Raw genomic sequence first — 22,053 nt, forward strand, 5'->3', positions numbered from 1 at the left:
GAACTGTTGTGTTCTCGGGAGGACGGATGAATGATCTGGATTCATCCATAACCATAACTTGTGAACCCAAACAAGGTTTAACTGCCTTGTTTAAAAGCCCCACAGTGCTGGATTTCATTAGTACAGAGGTTCAGTCTTGCTTAAATAATAACTTGTGAGAAAAAAATAAATATTGGTAGATGCTTTAATCTTCAACTGACAATATTTTGTATGTGTATTTGCTGACTAACTTAATAACTTGTCCGATATCGGATTGTAGCAGCTAGTGCTGGGCGATATGGAATAAATATTTATCACGATATGAATTATTTTATATCACGATAACGACATATATCACAATATACCACCTGACCTGTGGTCATATGGAAAGTACGCAGTCTGTAAACAGCAAGCGCAGAGTCTTTGTTAATGAAATGGATGGTTATGCTCATGTAGGACTACGCATCTCTGCTCGTCCATAGGTCAGTCGTCAAGGCATAGTGCACAACACTGCAAACATCCTTCTCTACTTTGGCCTGGCATGCGTCATATAAGCGAGGCAACTCGACTTTACTGAAGTGCTTACGACCGGGCATAACGTACCTCAGATCAAGGACTTTGACGAGGTCACGAAAGCTGTCCTTCTCAACTACATAAACAGGGGCCATGAATTTACAAATGTAACGCGAGACGGCTCCTGTGGTTTGTTTATGGCGCTGGGACGTTTTCTCATAAGAGCCTTGTATGAAAGACTGCTGTATCTTCGGCTGGCTATAGTTTTTCTTTTCCCAACTTGCTGCAAAGAAACAGCATGTGCATCAAAATAAACAATTTCCAACAGTGTAATTTGAGTTCTACGCATCCCAGAAATGATACAGAAAAGCATAAAGTCAAACATAACTTTTACAAACACCAGTATAGGCTTATAAGGCCCTGAAGGAAAAAAACAACAACAAAAAAAACTACATTTTCCGCGAAAATGACGTCACTTCCGGTTCCGGGCAGGTAATGGTGGACATGCGATAGTTCGCGCTGACCAACAACAACACTTCCAACATAGGAAGTGTTATGAAAAGCTGATCGGAAAAGTGTGTTTCTGGAATATTATGTTTTTGTTGCTGCAAGTGCTTTTTATGCAATTTTTGCAAAGCTTTATGTGGAAGGAAACCGTGACCTAGGACAAGCTGGTAGCATAAGATGTAAATGGTATGTATTTGTAAAGTGCTTTTCTAGTCCCTAAGGACCCCAAAGCACTTTACACATTCAGTCATCCACACATTCACACACTGGTGATGGCAGCTACACTGTAGCCACAGCCACCCTGGGGCGCACTGACAGAGGCGAGGCTGCCGGACACCGGCGCCACCGGGCCCTCTGACCACCACCAGTAGGCAACGGGTGAAGAGTCTTGCCCGAGGACACAACGACCGAGACTGTCCAAGCCGGGGCTCGAACCGGCAACCTTCCGATTACAAGGCGAACTCCACGATCGCCCCAAGATGTAAGTACAACTCCTCCGGTTTCATATGCAAAAAAAAAGTATTGCCCTAGCTTACATGGTTCCAGTTATACAGGGATTTAAAAATAATTAGGCAAAACGGAGCGTGCCCACTCCGACCGGTTTTAAAGGGTTAATGACATATTTTATGTAATAATTTATAAAATTAGGTTAGAAACGATAGAAGACAAATGGCACGATAGACACTTTTCTATCATCCACATGATATATATCGTCATATCGCCCAGCTCTAGGAGCAGCTCAGCAGTTCTGGGTCTTCTTTAGTCACCATTTGTCTTTCATGATACTTCAAATGTGAAAAGTCTGGACTGCACGCCATTCAGCAGCCAGACTCTTCTACTAAAATGCCATGCTGTTGTAATAAGTGCAGTGCGTGGTTTAGAAATGTTTTGCTGAAATATGCCAGGCTTTCCCTGTAAATTATGTCATTTGGATGGAAGCAGATGTGCAAACTGCAAATCGCAAATTTTTTTTTTGTGAGCATTCATTTTGTCAGTTCAAACATTTGATGCATTTTCTCTGTTCAACTCCAAATAAAATATGGTTGCATGAAATTTGCAAAACTTTGCAGCCTGTTTTCATTTACATTTCACCCAGTGCACCAACTGTTTTATAACCTTGCACTGTTTTTGTAGTTACACTGTTAAACTGCTTTACTGTCAAGCAGTTACACACTTCACTTGGAATTTCCAGGAAAAACATCACTTGGGATGCTTTTGTCCTTATATTTGACTTATGCTGTGTCACTATAATGCTGCTGCTGGCAACTTGTGGTAATATATTTATACTCTAAACTAGAGATGGACCGATCCGATATTACGTATCGGTATCGGTCCAATACTGACGAAAATTACTGGATCGGATATCGGAGAGAAATAAAAAATGTAATCCGATCCATTAAATATCAAAAAAGCACCTCACAAAACTTGCGACACAGCGTAACTCGGCTCATAACCGTAGCACATCGCAGCAGTTCGTCTCACATGATAGAGCGGCTGTGTGTATTTGTAGCCTCGCTAGCAATCCGGCATTTCATCTCCGAGGAAGTGATCCCAGAGAGAAGTAAAGCAAGTGTGTAAGTTCATCTCTGAATGTTTATAAAGCATTCCAACGTTAAGCTTAACAACCGATATATGAAGCGACTGCCTCTCTCTCCCGCTGCTACTTCAATCATGAAACTGCTTAATGATCAGCTTTTCTGTTGCAGTCCGTCTCTCTTGTTTGTTTTTGGCCCACTTCGCGCCAGAAAGAGGAAACCAGCGGCTGAACAACAGCAGCACGTTTAAGCTTGATAAGCTGTTGTTAGAATTTATTTACTTTCTACTCGAGGATCTTTTTCTACGCAGCTGACGGCTGGTAACTGTGCAGGGGCGGATCTAGCAAAGTTTAGCCAGGGGGGCCGATAGGGCATGAACAGGGAAAAGGGGGCACAAAGACATACTTTTCTTTCTTATTCTCATTTAAAATGTCTAGCTTTTAATAAATAATTATCTGACACCCAAAGTTTTAATCTGATGAAAAATGTATAGAAGTCCATTACTGTATATAGTAACTGTTAAGTCTAATATACCCTAGTAAGCTATAGTACTTTTTCCTTTGGGAGGGTACCATCTGTGCAGTCTGCAGTTCTGTTGAAGAAAGATGTTGAATCTATTTAATTATTCTTGGAAAATAATTTATTTCTGTGCATTTTTTTTTTTTTTTCACACTGCATCAAATTACAGTTGATTACATCAATTAAGCATCATGAGGTGGAGGGTGGGTGGTTCCCTATTCTTTTTTTTTTTTTTTTGCTGGGAGTTTTAGAGCCCTATTAGTTAGGTTGCTTACTCTTTAAAATACCAGAATAGGGAGGATGGAGCAGGTTTAAGTTTATTAGATTGACCAGTTTTGCTGAACTATGAAATATTTTGGGTGCAGTGTATTTTTTTTTTTTTTTTTTTTTTTTTTAAACATACAGGTATAACAGAATAGCTTTAGTGGGTTTTTTTTTTTTTAACTTGAGGATGAACTTATAAAGGTATATAACTTATAAAAAGCAGCAAGATATTAAAAAAAAACTGTTTTAGTGATTAAAAAACACACTATATCGGATTCATATCGGTATCGGCAGATATCCGAATTTATGATATCGGTATCGAACATAAAAAAGTGGTATCGTGCCATCTATACTCTAAACGAGGCAGTCTGTCATCAGTGAAAGCCACGACAGATGTTTTCCACCCCTTATGTTTAAACTAAACAACTACACTTCTCCCCCCACCTATGTAACCAGAAATAGGTGAAACGGACACTTGACCTTTCACTGGCTTTGCACACTTTGACTAGCTACAAGCCATTGCACCTTTTCTAAATGACCTCTGTAAATTCCTATCCGGTTGTTCAGTGATGACGCGACGAATCCTACTTCCGGGCCTAAAGTAGTCTGCGTTTAATATGGCTTTTGTGTTGTTAACATGTTTAATGTTATGTATTTTCTTCTATTTGATCTCAAAAAGCTCCTAAAACAGTCAGTGATCACTGTTGACCTCCCTCGGCTTTTATTACCACTAATCATTTATTTAAGCTTAGTTTTTAAAACCTTAGGATGTAACTACAGCCCAGCCCATGCAGCAGTATATGAATGACTAACCTCGTATTGTGGATGGATGGATGGATTATCTCAGTTGTTCTCCTGGCTGAAGTTTGGTCCTTTTACAGCATCCTGCCATGTGATTACATTTGTTCCTGACCACCGAGAACACTCACGTTAACTTTTATCGAGTGGAAAAAAAGTTAGCTTGTTTATATTATGCTAACATAGCTGTGTCGCTAGCGGTCACGTAGCACATCATTATATACCAGCTAGCCCAACTTCAGTAACCCTACAAACGTCACTGCTGTTTAGTTTTCTGTCTTCATTTATGCTGGAAGTGATAGCAGAGCTGTACGTTTTAATTTGTTTCCAAAACCCCGCTGTCAGGACATGCTATATTGTATTTAGATAGAAGCTAGCGAGCTAACTTCCTGCTAACTTCTAACTCCGTTAAATGTCATAAATTCTGTTTTCATGGATGCCTGGATGTTAAACTCAATTGTTACACCTGGCAGAGCAGAACGCTGATCATTTTTATTAAAGATGAAAGACTTTAGACAGTTTTGTCAACTCTCAGTAATGCCATAGTGATCGTTTGATATATGGACCTGCAGCGGAGTTTAGGCCCAGACACGGCTAGTGACGTCAGACTGAACAATCGGATAGGATTCCAGTCCTGTGTGACTAAGCGTCAACAGGCTTTTATAGCGGCTATAACACTAAGGAAACACACAGGTCCAAACAACAAACAACGTTTTCATTGAATAGGAAGTATTTTAATACATAACTAATGTTGGCTCTTGACCAAAAAACAAAATAAATTGTTCTACCAAGGGTGTAGATTTGGTTTTGGCATTGGTGGGGACGGATGATTCAACCACCGAACCCTGCCCGGTTTCTTTTTTTCCCCCTTTGTCTTTGCTTCTTGATAAAAGGAGAAATATACTTGCCTACATATGCTATTCTACCTGCTTTTAAACCATTTAAAATTACAATTCATAGTTTTATATGTGAATTATATAATGTTAAATTACTATTAAACAAATGACTGACTAAGTATTTTAGACTTCAGTTTAATTCAGCCATATTTCATATAAATCAGGTATCATACAAACATAAAAATAGCTTCAAATACAGTCATGACAATAAAAGAATATGACTTTAAGGACTTATCAACATTGCTTCAGTTACACCAACATCTCTTATAGCACTAAGGGAACACTGAATGACCTGGTGGGTTTTGTCCATAAAACTACTCATCTCAGATTACTACAAAATAAAAGATCTCTCAGCAAAATTATGCAACATTTTAGGCACTATTGCCCCGATCAAATCAGTGAGCTGGGATCTTTTATTCCAAACATGAACTACTGTTAGAGCAACAGACATGGACTACTGGTGTCCCACACAACAACTCAATGTCCACTATGTGAAGCAGCCAAACACATGCCTTCTCCTCTCGTTAACTGAGATGAACTGCTGGCATATTGGTTTTACATCTATACTGTCCAGCCTCTCCTGGTGGACATACAGCAGCATTGTTTAATCTCATTCGAGTCACTGTTAACCTTACCCATCTTTTTAGTCTTCTGAGAGCACTGAAGCTTCTTTCAGCCTCAGTACCTGCGTTTTATCCTCAGATTAAAAGTATTATTCTGTGCTTGATGTGCCTCAGCTTTGGCCCTGGCTCCTCCCCTCTGACTGCACTAGGACATATTGCCACCTGATAAAATAACACATTGATTCGTGCCATATAAAAAGTGAGACATGTCAATTCAGATTCTTTGTCAAATATACACTAATGAATCAATTTACATCAGCAGCCTAACAGTTGTCATGATAATAAATACTAGTTAATCTATAGCACCAACTCATCAGTCAGTCACCTGTGAGCTTGCCTCCCCACCTCTGTCTGAGCTACAACATGGCAGAGCTGCCTCTGTCACCTGATGAATAACAGTGAGACATTCCACATACATGCAGTCACACATGTGCTTCAAATACAGTCATGAACCAACAAGTCATCATCCAATTTCACCTGTGATCTTGTGTCACCATTACTCTCTGAGCTTTGTGTTGGTTGGAATATTTGCAAAATCATGCCTACCTCATGACATTTTGTCTCAAAATTTAACCCTATGAATATGTCAGTGCCATTAGGATGAAATTATTGTGTCACCAACATTTAACGTTAGACATATAATTTTAACAGCCTCTGTAAACTAATATCCTGGCTGCTCGAGGCTGCCGTTTTCTCTGACAGTTCCAATCAAAATTAGAAATGCTGCTCTGAGACTGAGAGAACTGATAGTGCTGCCTGTTGTGCAGTTAGTTTCCAAAACACGTTATCCATGGTTACATACAGTTTTAGACTGATGTGGGCCAAAGCCTAGCACAGCCTGTAACGTTATTATGACGGACACATTTTATGAGTGAACTTGGCTTTTAAGTGACTTGAAGGTTTCTTTGAAAAATACTTTCTTATATCCAGGTTCTTCCTGTTTGCTGCAGTCCTCCTCTCCTCCTCGCAGCGCAGGCTTGCCACTGCTAAAACTAAACAGAGCTCCCTGAAAGGCTCAGCCAATCACATTGGCCATATTTGTCACATGACGTAGGACCCCAGTAGAGGACGTAATTCAACTCTTTCTGCACCGCTGGGTGAATGAGACGTCGACAGATGTTTTTTTTTTTTCTTTCTATCGGGTTTGTTTTTCTTTACTCGAAGAGATCAAATTATTGGTGGGGACAATTCAATAATCGCTGGATATTGGTGGGGACACGTCCCTTCCGTCCATGCCAAATCTACGCCCTTGTGTTCTAGTAACGGCGTAAAACTACGAAATGGACTGTCTTGCTGAAGCATCTGAACAACGTAGACAAGCTGGTTTTTCCTGCCGTTAGCGCACCCGCGCACGAGGAGGCGCGCGTGCACACGAAAGCATTAACATACACTAGCTTAATGTAACGTATAGCCAGTAGGAAAGCTGTTTCTAGCTTTTTAACACGGAAGTTAAACTAGCACACACCAAACACGGGTGCTTTGAACAGTGGTTTTAAACTCTTACCAGTCTACTTAACTACTATCTTAATTATTTTGCCCACCGATCTTTCAGACTGAGAGTTAGATGCCATAATTAGCTTCGTCAAACTTTGTTTTGACATGTCTTGCATATTCTTGTTTGTATGTTTCTATATTTACACCCGCCCATGGCAGAGGGTCAAGTCCAATGAGTCAGTTCTGTTTGGTGTAAGGGCTTGTCCCAACTCACCAAATCAATACAAGGGAATAACGATAGCAGATTTGAGTATTGGGGAACTTTCCCACCACCAACCCGTCCTGGATACGGCTAAGCTCCTTCCATTCTTGGTAAAGAAAATGCCAACAGTGCAGCCATCCTGCTCACTCACCATCACTTTGTTTTGTAATCGCTTCTAAGTGTGGAGCGTGAGCTACCAAACAAAAACAGCTGCCACTAAAACCCCACACCGAGATCACTTGTGCGAACTACACCGTGTTAGTTAGTATATATATACTGCAAGTGCACATTACTCCCATTTCACTTCAACTTCACAGTGGTCCACTCATGCTCGACACCAGCTTCCACCCCGCGAGATTCACAAAAGCCAAGAGCGCGGAAAATGTCCAGAATAGTTTAAACTGAGAAGTTAGATTTTTCTTTTAAGGTCGCAGTTCAAACAGTGGTCTTCAAAGTTAATCTAAACGTACCTCTGCAGTTTCTCGAGGTTTCTCCGTGTGAAGTTTAATACGCAGACGCTGATACGAACCGCACCTCTTCCAGCAACAGAGTGCACGCCACAGATTGAAAACCTCCAACAGATCGTCTCTACGTACAAAGATGCTGCACTCTCACACGCTCATGGGCCTTAATGTGTACGCATAATGGGCATATGGCAAATAACATGAAATTGACACAAAGTTATAAAAATACATAGAAAGGAAGTGTGTGTGTGTGTGTGTGTGTGTGTGTGTGGGAGGGGGGGGGGTATTTATGTCACTTTGACATAAATACATCAGAGGCAAATGTATTTATGTCAGAGTGAGACGTCTTTGCTGTAAATTTCTCCTCAAAAAACTACTAATTCTGTCAGTGTAGGAAAACCCGCCCACTTGTGATTATAATACGCTCGTTTTTCTCATTAATTATAGCTTCTGAATTACATGAACCCTGGTAAACAACATCTAGAAAACAACAACAAAAGAGTGCGAGACAGTCTTAGTTTGGCTTTATTTTATTTTTATTTTATTTTATCCCTCTACTGCATGCCTTTTTAATTTTGGGAAAAAAAATATTTCTCCCTATTTTGGGGGAGCTTTAGGGTCCCTAATAATATATCAATCATAAAATTTGACACCCAGACCCCCCCCCCCAAACAGATATTGGTTTATTGCTTCAAGGCAACACTGTGCGACAAGGGTACTAAAATGCCAAGTTATTCTATAATAAGTTGTATTAGTACAACAAGGATAAACAAATAAATACACAACAAATAAACAATGTAAATATTTCACAGAACAATAAAACACCAAAATATCCAACATTTGACCCTAACCCCATGCACGCGCGCGCACACACACACACACACAAACAGACACCCACACACACACGTTGTGTTTCCATCACTTTTGGGGAAATTACATTAACTTACATTCATTTCCTGGAGACTTATCCTGACTCTACCCATCACAAGTCCCTGCCTGAACCTTACCCTAACCCTGACTCAAGCCTTCACCCTAAAATTGAATGATTTACCTTGCAATTTGTCCCCATAAAGTAGGCGAGACCTCACAATGTGAGTGTGTAAACAAATTTGTGTCCCTACACCAATAAGTAATACACGACCACACACACACACACACACAGCAAAATTGGTATGGCCCAGATCAGGCCCACACAATGTGCTTACACATGGCCCACATACCGCAAAGAATGACGGCCCTTTGGTGGCCCAGACCTGGTTTGCCAGAGGTGGCCCACACATGGGCCAGCACAAGGCCAGTTTCAGACACACTGGTGTTCCTGTGCTAGCCCATGTGTGGATTACCTCTGGCAAACCTGATCTGGGCCACCAAAGGGCCGTCATTCATTGTGGTGGGCCATCTGTAGGTGGTGTGCAGCCACGGACCAGTTGTAGACACACTGCTGGCCTTGTGCTGGCCCAGAACAGTTTCAGCTCTGGCCCCAGATGTCAGCCTAATGTGTACCTTAATCAAGCCATGTAATAACAACATGTGCCAGAACATGCAAAACAGTGCAAAAGTAACATGCCGAAACTCTGTTCAGACCGTGAATGGACTGATTTTTATATAGCGCTTTTCTACTCTCCCAGATTACTCAAACTGCTCTATACAACATGCCACATTCACCCACTTTCGCTTAACTGAGTGCTTCCTAACTACATTCATACATATTCACACTCTTGACATGCAGAATGGAGGAGACAGGGATCGAACCACTAACCTTCCGATCAGTTTGTAACCTGCTCTACCACCTGAGATATGGCATGCCATCGCATAAACAGTGACGTCATTGCCAGACCTGGCACACATCCGGTTGACATACCCTCTGCCAAAACACCAGTCAGTCAGAAGTGCCAGCTTGATGCCAGATCTGGGCCAGACCTGTTTTCTGTAGGCCTGGGCCACATACACCAAGCTACAATCAAGCCAGATATGGCATGCCATCAGATAGACAGTGCCATCTATGCTAGGCTTGGCCCATATCTGGATGACACACGTCTTATCATGCCAGAAGTCAGCCGGCTGCTGTCAGCTGGCTTGATACCAGATCCAGACCAGACCTGCTTGCTATGTGGGCACTAACACACACAAAGAAACAGGAACTTTACCAACTGACCCCTGACCCCTAAGCTCCTAAGTGTCCCTCATTCAGGGATCCACTCCTCTAATTCAATGTCACTCCCTGGAAGCTCACTGTCCTCACTTTCTGAGGACAGAAAGTGCACATTCCCATTTACATCCATGTCCTGTAATTATGAATAGATTGTAAAGTAAAAAATATTGACTATGATCATATAAATGCACACAAACACATCTCTACACACATATGCAAATTCATTATATTGCCTGAAAAAAATTGGGCTAACTGCGCAGTGCTGCCATGACAGTTTTACTGTATAAATAAATAAAAAAAAGTAGAACAAACAATCAAATGTGCTTCTTAACATATTCATGCACATACAAGTATTTTTTAATATACATTTATTTTACTATAAACATGTAAAATAGTGATCTTTATCTTGCCTCCTAATGGAGATGTCCCTCATGCAGTGCAGCTTGCAGAAAGGGGTCCCCCCCCCCCCCAAATGAAAGTCACACCACCTTCAACTCATCATTTTATTGGAAAGAGATGTGTCTGGTAGCATTATTTGAAAAAAAAAAACCAAGTGTTTTTTTTTTTTTTTGAAAGGCCAGGTTAAGGCATGAAAATGTGGTTTGTTGCCTCAGGGCAACGCTATGCAGTAGATGGTTATGTTTTGTTTTTTCGAAACATTTGGTTGCTTCCATTTACATCCAATTTTTTGTTCCCAAAAACAGAAAATAGATTAAAAAAAAATATGTGTGTGTGCGTGTGTTATTGATTAAATAACATTTTAAGTAACACGGTCCAAAGCTCGTTAGGTTAATTGGTGACAGAAAAATTCTGTCTTGGCTGACCTGTGGGGCAGGGTGAAGTAGCAGAAGAGAAAGCGACAGGGCCAAGAACCAGGCTGCATTTATTGTATGAGCATCAGTATGGCTAAACATTTAAACAGCTGCAGAGAGACCAGCAGAAGGGAAAGAAAATGCAGTGAGGGTTGGAGAAATACCACTGAGGCAGAGAGGGCTGGTGGACAGGATACTAGTTGGCAGAGCGACTGATGCCTACTTCTCAAAGGTACAGGTTGATAAGGCCCATGGCAATGGTTAACCTATCTTATCCAAAGATAAGAAGTAGTCTGAGCAGGTGAAAGAAGAGTAGGTGTGCAGGAAAGTGGGGCTCAGACACCGGAGCAGAAGGTGGGAGAGTTTATTGCTGAAGAATTAGCTGGACTAACATCATTCAGGAAGGCTCCAGTTGGGTTGGGTTCCTTGTGGAAGCCATCTATGATCTCCTTTCAAGCCCAGCAAACCTACACGTCCTCCTGTCCTCTGTGCTCTGGCAGAGGACCCTTAGAATATCACCTCAAGCGCTACCCAAAGGCCATTGGTGCCGTGACCACATGCTCAAGGCAGGTGCTGAGAGTTTGGCCACTGCTGCTAAGTCTAGTAAGTGCCATCACCTCATTATAATCCCCCAGAAAATGAATAAATGAATATTCTTTATTGTCATTGTCACAAGTACAATGAAATTGAAAGATGTCTCCGGTCAGTGCAACATCACGAAAGATAAATACTTAAAAACTATAATAGATAGGATATAAAAGATAGAAATACATATAAAATACAGTATTCTCATACAGTAAATACATCCAAGCAATCCAGGCCTAAGGCCCCATACAGACACTCAACATACGACCTAGTTGATATATCACTCAAACAATCAATCACTCAGTCAATTTGTTAGCGCATCCAACAAAACATGTCTGAAAGCATTCCAACATCAAGGGCACAAATGACAACAGGGGCAATGAAAGTCATCTACTTTTAGTAGCATTGAGACATGATATTGCAATTGGGTAGAAACTGTGTTTGAGTCTGTTAGTCCTTGTGTATGTTGTTCTATACCGTTTACCTGAAGGCAGCAGTTCGAACATGGAGTGTCCAGGGTGTGAGGTGTCCTTTATGATGTTATGGGCTCTTTTGAGGCAGCGGGAACTGTGTAGGTCTTTCAGTTTGAGGAGAGGGCAGCCGATTGTCCTTTGGGCAGCGTTGATTACTCCCTGGAGTGCTTTCCTCTGAGCCACTGTGCAGCTAGCGTACCATATGCCTATGCAGTACGTTAGTATGCTTTCGATGGAGGCTCTGTAGAAAGACACCAGCAGTCTCTGTGTGATGTTGTTCTTCCTAAGCACTCTCAGAAAGTACAGTCTCTGTTGTGTCTTTTTCAGTAGCTCAGAGGTATTCACACTCCAGGATAGTTTTCCCTCTATGCTGACTCCCAAGAAGCGGAAGTCTGCCACCCTCTCCACATAGTTGTCGCTGATGATTAGTGGTTGGATTTCTGTCTTGTGTCTTCTGTAGTCAATTATGAGTTCTTTGGTCTTTTTCGTGTTTAGGAGAAGGTTGTTATCCTTGCACCATGAAGACAGCCGCTCCACCTCATCTCTGTAGGCAGACTCATCTCCCCCAGATATGAGCCCCACCACAGTAGTGTCATCTGCGAACTTTACAATGGTGTTGCTCTGGTGGGCGGGGGTGCAGTCGTGTGTATAAAGCGAGTAGAGCAGTGGACTAAGCACGCAGCCCTGTGGCGACCCAGTGCTTAGATTTAGGGCTGGAGATGTGTAACATCCCACTCTCACTCTCTGTCTGCGGTCGGTGAGGAAGCTATTGATCCACTTACAGGTGCTGTGAGGAAGCCCTAGGTCTTTTAGCTTGGCGTCCAGTTTGTATGGAAGAATGGTGTTAAATGCCGAGCTATAATCCACAAAGAGCATACGCACATAGCTTCCTTGCCTCTCCAGATGTGTTAATGCTACATTGGGTGCTGTTGCTATGGCGTCCTCTGTCGATCGGTTTGCTCTGTAGGCAAACTGGTGTGGGTCAAGGCTGCTGGGTAGGGCTGCTGTGATGTGGTAACGCACAAGTTTCTCAAAGCACTTCATCACCACCGGGGTTAGTGCCACTGGTCTATAGTCATTTAGGCTAGAGATATGAGGTTTCTTGGGCAAGGGTATTATGGTGGAGGTCTTGAGGCAGGGTGGGACGTTTGACTGTTCAAGGGATTGGTTAAAAATCCTGGTGAAAATACAGGCAAGCTGGTCTGCACAGTCTCTCAGCACACGTCCTGGTACACCATCTGGGCCGGCTGCCTTCCTCGGGTTAACAGCCCGCAGGGTGCGCCTCACTTCATGCTCCTCCAGAGTGATGATGGTACTGCTGCTGTGGGCTGTATGGTGTAGCTGTTCCTCTGAGGCATAGGGTGCAGTGACCTCAAAGCGTGTGAAGAAGATGTTCAGCTCCTCCGCCAATGCTGGGTCACCTTCAGCCATACCTGATTTGGACTTGTAGTTTGTCAGCTGCTGGACACCCTGCCACACCAGCCGGCTGTTCTTACTCTCCAGGTGGTTCTCGATCTTCTTCCTATAGTCCGCCTTGGCCTTCTTAATGCCTTTTTTCAGGTTGGCTCTAGCCCTGCTGTAGCTCTCCCTGCTTCCGGACCTGAAGGCGCTGTTCCTCTCTTTTAACAGCTGCTGGACTTCCCGGGTCATCCATGGCTTTTGGTTGGTGTAAACCCGGATCTGCTTGTCTACTGTGACAGTGTCTATACAGTGTTTGATATAACAGAGGACACTGTTTGTGAACATTTCCAGGTCTTGATGTTGGAAGATATTCCAGTTGGTTCTGTCAAAGCAGTCCTGTAGCTGTTGAGAAGCGCCCTCTGGCCATGTTGTTACAGTTTTAGTGATGGTCGACGCAGTTTTCCTGATTGGGGCATATGCAGGAATTAGGAGCAGGGATAAATGGTCAGATTGGCCCAGATGTGGTAAGGGTCTTGCCCTGTAGCCCTTCTTGATGTTGGAATAGACTTTATCTAAGGTGTTAGCCCCTCTCGTGGCACACTTCACATGCTGGTGGAAATTAGGGATAGCTGTTTTTAAATCCACCTGATTAAAATCACCCGCTATAATGTGCACTGCGTCACGGTATTTATTGAGTTTATTGTTGATGTTCGTGTGCAAAAGCGCTAGTGCCACGTTAGTATTTGCATCTGGCGGTATGTAAAAAGTTGTTATTATCACAACAGTGAACTCCCGTGGAAGATAGATGGGCCTGCATTTGACAGTCAGATATTCTATGTCCGGAGAATAGTGACGGTCTATGATCACTGTGTTAGTACACCAGCTGTTATTCACGTATATGCAGACTCCCCCTCCTTTTCTCTTACCGGAATTGTTTGTTCTATCCTGGCGCTGTGCGGTGTAGCCTGCTAGCTCAATAGCAGAGTCCGGGATGGACTGATGCAGCCAGGACTCAGTGATCAGAAGAATACATGAGTTTTTGATGTGATTGTCAGTTGTTATTTGTAACCTTAGTTCGTCCATCTTGTTCGCCAAGGATCTGACATTCGAGAGATATAAACTCGGGAGCGGTGGTCTAAAAGGCTTCCTCCTTAGCCTGGTTAGCACGCCAGCCCGGCAGCCTCGCTTCCTCCTTCTCTCTCGTCGCCGTCTGCGTCTCCCTCCCGCCGGAATAGTAATCCAAGGAGCGCCCGGTCTCCTTGCTACTTCCTCTGGTATTTTGTGTGACTGGATAAATTCCATGGTCACGCTCACACGGTAACTCACTCCGATCTTACCGTATTTTCACGACCATAAGGCGCACTTAAAAGTCTTAGATTTTCTTCAAAAAGTACGGCGCGCCCTATAGCGCAGTGCGCCCTGTGTGTTGTAAGGAGGACGTAGTAGAGAACACCACGAGAACGCTAAAGGGTGAAGTGTGGGCGCAACCCTGAAAATGGCAAAGAGACAGGCTTATGAAGCACAGTTTAAACTGAAGGCCATCAGCTACGCGGAGGAACATGGAAATCGAGCAGCGGCGAGAGAATTTAAGATTAACGAATCGATGGTTCGCAAATGGAGGAAGCTGGAAAACAAGCTCCGGCAGGTCAAGAAAACGCAGCTGAGTTTCCGCGGACATAAGGCGAGGTGGCCCGAGTTAGAGGAAAGACTCGAGCGGTGGATCATCGAGCAAAGAACGAGCGGGAGAAGCGTTTCGACGGTCACCATTCGGCTAAAAGCAGTTTCACTAGCTGAAGAGATGAACATTGAACATTTCCAAGGAGGTCCGTCTTGGTGCTTTCGTTTCATGAAACGGTGCCATTTTTCCATCCGGACCAGGACTACGGTAGCGCAGCAACTTCCAGCAGATTATAAGGAAAAGCTGGCCATCTTCCGCTCCTACTGCAGCAAACACATCGCCGACAAAAACATCCAGCCCAGCCACATCACAAACATGGACGAGGTCCCGCTCACTTTTGACATCCCGGTGAGTCACACTGGAGAAGAAGGGGACCAGCACGGTAGCGATACGCACAACGGGGCACGAAAAGTCTTCTTTCACTGTTATGCTTGGCTGCCATGCTAATGGACAGAAACTGCCGCCTATGGTGATTTTTAAGAGAAAGACTTTGCCTAAAGAGAAGTTTCCAGCAGGAATCATCATTAAGGCAAATGAAAAGGGCTGGATGGATGAGGAAATGATGAAAGACTGGCTGAGGGAGGTGTATGTAAGGAGACCAGGTGGTTTTTTCCACGCATCACCATCGCTCTTAATCTGTGACTCTATGCGTGCCCATCTCACAGCCGATGTGAAAAAACTAGTGAAACAAATGAACTGTGAGCTTGCTGTCATTCCGGGAGGCCTGACAAAGGAATTCCAACCGCTGGACATCGGTGTGAACCGCCCGTTCAAAGTAAGGCTGCGAGCGGCCTGGGAGCGATGGATGACCGATGGAGACCACAGTTTCACCAAGAGTGGAAGGCAGCGCCGGGCGAGTTACGCCACAATTTGCCAATGGATTGTAGATGCTTGGGCTAACATGTCTGCTGGCACTGTTGTTCGAGCTTTCGCAAAAGCCGGCATCATTTCCGAGGAGCCGCACGGCACGGAAAGTGACTCTGACGGTGAAGACAGTGAACCTGGCATGTTTGATGGAGATTTAGCGCAGCTGTTCAATTCAGACACAGAGGATGAGGACTTCGATGGGTTTGATTGATGATAAAAATGTGAGTACCAAACTTCGTTTTGCTCCTGCTTTATTTTTAAATACGCACACTTGTATGCTTGTGTTTTGTTGATGATGACGATTATTGGTAATAAAAATGTGAGTAAGGTACCGAACTCAGGTTTGCTCTCGCTTTATTTTTAAATACGCATACGGTACTTGTATGCGCCCTATGATCCAGTGCGCCTTATGTGTGTGTTAAATACAGTAATGGCACACATAACTGAGACTGCGCCTTTTAGTACAGTGCGTCTTATGGTCGTGAAAATACGGTAAGAAGATCATGTCTACTGAAGATGTTATTCGCTTGACTGATCGCGCACAAAAAATGTATTGCATATCTAAAAGAACAGTTAATCAGTCTCCATAGACTCACATGTTAAAATGCCCAATTTCATCCATAAACAGTCTGGTGTAAAAAGTGTTTTGGATAAGTTTTTATATCTAATTTCCTGCTTACTTAACAACCATGAGCGATTGTGATTGATAGCTGTGCTAAAACAGGCCACTGAATCAATCACTGCTAAACTCAAGCCACACTAATTCCAGTCACTTAACTGGTCTGTAAGAAATTCTAAAAGCTAAATGTCCCCAAAAATTTAAGAAAAACATATAAACTTAAAGGAACTTGAAGGAACTGCAAAACAACAAGTTATATTTTCCCTTTACAATCCTTGGTTGTACATCATGAATGAACATATAAATTAAAGGTGAGCCAGCTATTTACCTACAATCATATGTATGCCTTATCCATTTTGACAAAAGGAAACACATGGATCAACATTCAGTCCAGTCTGGTCGCATAAACAGCTGAGTTCAGTATTGAGGCACAAGTGAAACTTGCAGACCCTACAGACCAAGTTTGACCTCAACATGTTCCCCTACCTGTTGCAGTAGCTGCAGGTCTGGCTGATGATATAGACAGGTGGTTGGGTCGTGGTACAATTGTAAGGAGCAGAAGAGTTGGAGTTACTTGAAAATGCTGAGCTCCTTCAGGAGCAAGACAAGTGGATTCTGGTTGTTAGAATCCAAGAACACCTGATTCCTGAAGATTTTTAGTGACATGGCATCCACAACAACAGCTTTACAGTGTCACATGTAGATGAGCGCATCATCTGTGAGGCTGACATCAACTGTGCATGCAAACATTTGTATAATCCACCTGTTGGACTTCTTGGAGTTACAGTAGAGCATCAGTATGCTGCTTTTTTTTTTTTACTGTTTGACAACAACATGGTAACTTACCTATTTCTTCATCTTGGTGTCACTGCAGAGCTGGTGGCCTGCAGACAGTGGGGGTTGAGGATATAGTGCTGGCCAGGATGGAGACAAGATGGCAGCTGGTACCTGTGGCTTTTTGTTCAGGTATCAGGGGGAAAATGTTGGGCTCTAGTGCCCTTGTTTAGAACCACATCGTGAATGAGGCAGTCCTCAAAGGCACTGGCAAACAATTTGAATCCTCATTTGTCTTTGTTGCATTTCTATACCACCTTGACCTCATCCACTGACTGCTTGGAGATCTGTGGCTCACTCCTGAAGGCAGTAATCATTAAGCTGAAAAGTCTTGAAGAATAGATCAGTGTCTGGTGTTCTGAGTATTGTCGTTGTCTTCCTTTATCAGCCTGAAACGTCGCAGGCAAAGACTTGGCATGACGTTCCTGAGATGAGGGCTCCTGCTCCCCATTGCCCAGTAGTGATGAATGGAGGACAGCTCAGCAATCCCAATGTATATCAGGATCATCACAAAGTTCATCATCTCATCTTCAACAGTGGCAGAGGTAGTTTGGATGTCCTTTAAAGCAGCGGTGCCTAACCCCCGGTCCATGAAAATATTGTCCATGGCGCAAAAAATGTTTGGGACCGCTGCTTTAAAGGTTTCAGTAAGCTGGCCTGGTACCTATCGTGTTTAAATGGTGAGCACTGGTACTCAGCCAGGGCTGGGTTTTCCTGATCAGGTTTAGTTGGCTGTCCGTTGGCTTCTTCTTCTTCTTCTTCTTCTTGGTGGGCCTCTTGGCTTGTGATGCTGGCTAGTTATCATCCTTGTCACTGCATTGTTATCCACAAGCACCTCAAGTGCATACTCCACAGACTTTCTCTTGGCAGAGTGGTCCATGTCACTTGGGCCTGGAGTGTTGACATCGTGGGTTGGTGGGATAAAGTTGGGCTCTTCACATTTTCATCTTCTTCCTCCGTACCCTCACAATAAATGGGCAGAATGGGACAACGACATTCTCCATCATTCCGTAAAAGAGTTGATTAGGCAGCTATGTAACTAAAGAGATAATGTAGTTGAGTCAACATCAAGGCCACTTTTAACTATTTGTGAAGGTAAAGAGAATAAGGTCCTAAAACAGACCAAACCCACACAGATTTCATTATTAGTTTTCATAATTTCTATAAATGTGTTATCTTCTGACGGGAGTCCCTTGGGTTGAAGAACAACCCTTCAACCATATGATATTTGACTTTTAATAATTTGCCACTGTTATAATACACATATGAAGTCCTAACTTTCAGTGTTATGACTGTAGGTTGGGGCACAGGGCTGTAGTTTGAAATGGTCCAGGCCACTGGTGATTAGTCAGCTATCATGACTTCATCGTGAGAAGCTTGAAGTTTGCAGATTGGCTGGGAGAACTCTACGTGGTTCGACGTCCTCATGGAAAGGCATGGGGAAGCCATTTTTGGATTTCCCGTTTCACAAAGTTACCAAATACAGTAACCTCTACTGGGAGAAAAAGAGCTTACATCATGTTTGATATTTTGTCACCAAAATGATGGACTGAGGAACACCATCAAGTGCAGAGTGTATTGAAGATCGTCTTGCGATATACGTGATTTGTGCAGCTGAGTTGCATTAACTGAGGAAAGGAAGGAAATGACAGGAACTAATAACTATGATACTGATTTCGATACAATTTCAAGTAAAGATAATTACTCGGCATTTTAATGAGTTGAATGCTTTGAAACACATCACAGACAAACACATACATATATCCATTGTTGTTTATTGGTCAGTATTTTTCACAGGCAATAATAATCATTGTCATAATAGTGCACTTTTCCTCTTTTGTAATTATACTACAGACATTTCTCTTTGTCATTAATTGGGTGAGCTGTTTTCTCGACCCCACCCTCTCCTACGCTCCACCTCCGCCCTCCATTTATTTCTCACATCATGAATTTCTCCAGAGTGAAACATTCTTTTTCTTCTGTGTGGAGTGTGGGTCACAAGATGGGAGTTGGGAGTGGGGCTTGAGTGGCGGAGCAAGGGCGGACATGGAGGAGGGACATGATAGGAGATTATAGTCGTACAACTTTAACTGCAGAAGAAGAATGAGCAATAATGATGAGAGGAAGAATTGTATGGTGACTACAGTGTCAATAAAACATAGTGAACGCTACATAGATATGGATGGCATACAATGGAGACAGGCACACAGCGTATACAAATGTATACAGCATCTTTGTCGAAGTATACTGGGTATAAAATGTATACAAGAGGGGTGGTTATATACGGAGGTGAGATATGTGCATGTGGTGAGGGATAGGATGGGTGGAGCAGGAGTCCAGGAATACAAAGGGGAAGAATGGGAGGAGGAAAATGTAGAAAATGTTAAGTGAATAGGTGGAGGATAAAGGAGGAAACGAGTGAGGGGGGAGATTTCTTTCAATAAGGGAGTTTTGCGCAATCAAGCCAAGCGCCCTGTTGTGTCTTTGAATGGATTAAAATGCAGTGTTTGCTCAGTGGAGCAAAATTTAGAAGGTTCCTTTCCTCTTCTTATTTCAATCCTTTAGCTCTTTTTCTCTTCTAAGTGGATGAAAGATGAACCTTTGTTTTAATAAAAAGATCTAACACTACCTTTTGTGTATTTGAGTGTGCAACTTTAACACTCGCCAAACTCTGACCTGTCAGGTGTGTGGATCTCACTGCTGGGTTTTCCCACAGGTGTACATTATGAGAATGGGAATGGAAAAAAAGAAACTTTTTGAAGACAGCACAAGTGATTGTATCCACTAAAAGTGAAAGATATCAAAACGTCATGAGGGGCTCTGCTGTGAAAACTTTCATTTTGCAGCTTCTTCTTTTAAACTATTCATAGGCAGCTGAAGCAGAATTTGTAAAAGCAACCAGGAATATAGCAAAAAAAAAGAAGGAGAAAAAAAGATGTAATCTCAAACACGCCTGAAGGTCAGTGAGGAATGAAGCTGGTCTGCATGAAACGACACAAAATGTTTTACAAGGAGTGCACATGACTGCTCTGTAAACTGTTAGCATTGTAATACTTGGCAGTGTTTGAGCTAAATGTCAATGTTAGCATGCCAAGCAAGTAACGTCCTCTGGGGCTCAAATATGAAGCCAAAGTAGAAGCCCAAAAACTACAGTACCTCAAATGTCCACATCAGTCCCATCGATTTCCATATTCAAATGCAGAATAAACTCATTTACACGGTGGTACAAAAATAAATAAATATTTGTTTTCTTGTTAGCTAATAACCCAGGGGGTGACACTTTATATAACTTGCCCTTACATAATTTCTTAATAATAACATTAAGAATGAATAGGGCTGTTTTGCGACTGGGTTAGGCCTGTAGCCTTTTGCTAGCTATCACCTCAGCTAACTGGAGACACTGTACTGGTATTCTAGAGCAGTTTAACGCAATTATTTGATAAATAACATGGCTTGGCTTTTGTTCAGAGTGAAATTATATTTTATTAGACTGTTAGTAATAATTAAGAAGTAACTGTGTGCAGTGTACCCACAACAGTTACACACAGTCTGTAAATGCACCATGCTAGCCAAACATGCCAATTCTTAACTGACAGCTAACTGTTAGCTCAGCAATAGTCATTGGTAGCTCTGAAACAGTAAGATTGTAATTGCTATGTGTATATATTGTTAATATGCAAATGTTCAGCAGGTATAATGCTCACCAAGTTCTTTTTTTTTAAGATGGGCCTAATAGCATGCTAACATTTACCAGTTAGTTCTAAACACAAAGTGCAGAAAACCACCTAGAATATATGAATTTGGTGCCAAATTACTAAGCCAATTTAGTGGACAAACTGGAATTTTCCCACTCAAATCAATTCAATAATTAAGATAATAATGCTCCTTTTATCCACAAAGACACATATCTAACTGGGCTGAAAAGGACCTTTAATTTGAAAGGCCTTAGCGTGTGTGTTGTACATAGAGACACACAGAAACACGGACTTCTTTGTTACAACAAGTAATTACATAACATTCCAGCAGATTATCATCCTGCTTTCTTTTCGTTTGAGGTCTCAATTAAGAAAAGAAAAATTGAACTGAACAAACACCTAAAAGAGGCAAAGACTCACTGAAGGTATTTTATGTGTGTGAAATCTTGGTCTCGCATTATAAAATGAACACCTCTAATGGCAAAAATAATGACAAAATAAATCTAAAGTGCAGAATCACAACATAAAGCTTAAAGGGCTGTTTTGCAGCATTAAAATGTTAGAATTTTAAACAAAAAAACTTTGGACTAATTGTTTAGTTTTTGTCTGCAGTACCAGACATCTAACTAACACTTCCCTGTCTTTATAACCCCCTATATCCATTATTGAAAATAATCCAGGAATGCAAATAAATACATACACAAATACATAAATACATTAATAAATAAATAAATAAATTTTTCAATAAATAGACAAACAAACTATTTCTGCCCTCTTAAATAGTTTCAAAAACGTTTCTTGACATTCACATGGTTGGTGCTATCTTGGTGTTAGACTCTAAAACTTAAAAAACTTAAAAAAAACAAAACATACCCATACGCAAAAGCTGGATCAGAGTATAAAAATGAAATAAAGTAGAAACCAAAAAAAGCATCTTTCATTCCTTAGATGTGGCTTCATTTTCCTTGCCAGGCAGTTTGTGTACAGAGTCTTTATGACTACAGACACAAAGCAGTTATTTGTAACCTGCCAGTTTTGCATTGTTATCAAAGGAAATGCAGCTGAGGATGGGTTTCTGTTGCCCAGCTGTTGGGCAAAAAAGCAAACAAACACCTGGGTGTCCTGTTTAAAAAGACTTCTTCC

The 22,053-nt window shown here is 42.1% G+C and overlaps 1 protein-coding gene across 1 annotated transcript in view; it reads right to left on the reverse strand.

Annotated features, from left to right (window-relative positions):
• cpt1a2b (carnitine palmitoyltransferase 1A2b) overlaps positions 1–7,938 on the reverse strand; it is a 62,487-nt gene extending 54,549 nt beyond the window's left edge. The window contains exon 1 of the mRNA XM_040037212.1: positions 7,801–7,938. The gene's annotated coding sequence lies outside the window, so the exon portion shown is untranslated. The remainder of the gene's footprint in view (positions 1–7,800) is intronic.
• Between the last annotated feature and the right edge of the window lie 14,115 nt (positions 7,939–22,053).

This window comes from Simochromis diagramma, unplaced genomic scaffold (assembly GCF_900408965.1).
Source record: "Simochromis diagramma unplaced genomic scaffold, fSimDia1.1 OVJJ01000516.1, whole genome shotgun sequence".
In the NCBI taxonomy this organism is placed as follows: domain Eukaryota; kingdom Metazoa; phylum Chordata; class Actinopteri; order Cichliformes; family Cichlidae; genus Simochromis; species Simochromis diagramma.